At 43.4% G+C, this 1222-nt stretch overlaps 1 pseudogene; it reads left to right on the top strand.

Annotated features, from left to right (window-relative positions):
• Positions 1 to 826: 826 nt before the first annotated feature.
• Positions 827 to 1013, top strand: LOC142451643 (thymosin beta-10 pseudogene; annotated as a pseudogene).
• Positions 1014 to 1222: the final 209 nt, after the last annotated feature.

The raw sequence follows: 1222 nt of genomic DNA, 5'->3' as shown, positions 1-1222 counted from the left end.
ATTTCCCCCCTTTTGATTTCGCTTGTCTCGAGAATCTTTTATCAAAATGTTCAGTAACAGTAGCGGGGTACCATCCAGTTCTTCTGGTCTCGTGGCAAAGGAGACAGTTGTTCACGGAGTCAGTGAGCCATCCATTCCATATTCTCTTACTATTCTTGAGTCTCCTTTCTCTGTACCACCAGGTTAATAGAGCCTAACTGTGGTGCCTTGGATGGCCTTTTGTAAGCTTTTAAGTCATGAGACACTAAGCAATGAACTAGGAAATAAAGCAGAAACATTAAACATGCTATCAGTATTAGGACAATTAACTGGGATGTTCCCCAAAACCATGTCTCTAAACCTTCAAACCAAGAAAACCAAATCCCATAAATGTTATTGTTATTGTTCATCAGCAACCTCAGCAGCTATTCTTTCCCCTCCCCATCATTGTTGTAAATGTTTCTATCACACAACTTTTGCCAATTCAACTTTGTACAGGTGACAACTAGTTGACAATAATGGTAATAATCAGCTGTGCATTTCTACACTGGATAAATGTGATCTTTCCATTAGAGAAACACCTTTTAAAATGGCAAGAGGTTATGCATGCTTTTGGACAAATGGATATGAACAACCCCCAAGGCAGCCAGGAGGAAGTACCCAATAGGCAGTTAAAAAGATGTGCGTAGTGCTTAAGAAAAACAATTTTTTTGGTAGATTTGTAGACTCAAAAAGGCCATCTGCTCTTTGGAGCTCTAAGAGTTTGTTAAGGTCTCTTGCTGCAGCGCAGAGAGTGGGATCGCCCTGCAGCTTGTCTGGAAGCCGAAAGACAGGGATTCTGCATTAAGAAAATGGCAGACAAGCCAGACATGGGCGAAATTGCCAGCTTGGATAAGGCCAAGCTGAAGAAAACGGAGACGCAGGAGAAGAGCCCCCTGCCGACCAAAGAGAGCATTGAGCAGGAGAAGCGGATTGAAATCTCCTCATCCTGGAGGATTCGCCCTCCCCTCCCCCTCCATCTTCCACCGGACTGATGTGGGGGAAGAGTCACCTGTAAGAGGAGCACAAGCGACAAGCTGCACTGTGAACCCACTGGCCTCCGGATCTCCAGAGTCTACCAAATTCTCCGGTCTGCCCTGCGATACTATAGAAAATTATTTGTATGATCAATGAAAATAAAACACACCTTGTGGCATTAAAAATAAGAGTATATTAAATGGGAAAAGGACAATTGTATCCATCC

The sequence above is a fragment of the Tenrec ecaudatus genome, chromosome 6, assembly GCF_050624435.1.
Source record: "Tenrec ecaudatus isolate mTenEca1 chromosome 6, mTenEca1.hap1, whole genome shotgun sequence".
Taxonomy (NCBI): Eukaryota; Metazoa; Chordata; class Mammalia; order Afrosoricida; family Tenrecidae; genus Tenrec; species Tenrec ecaudatus.
The sequence above is the reverse complement of the archived record's forward strand: the minus strand, read 5'-3'. Positions and strand labels throughout refer to the sequence as shown.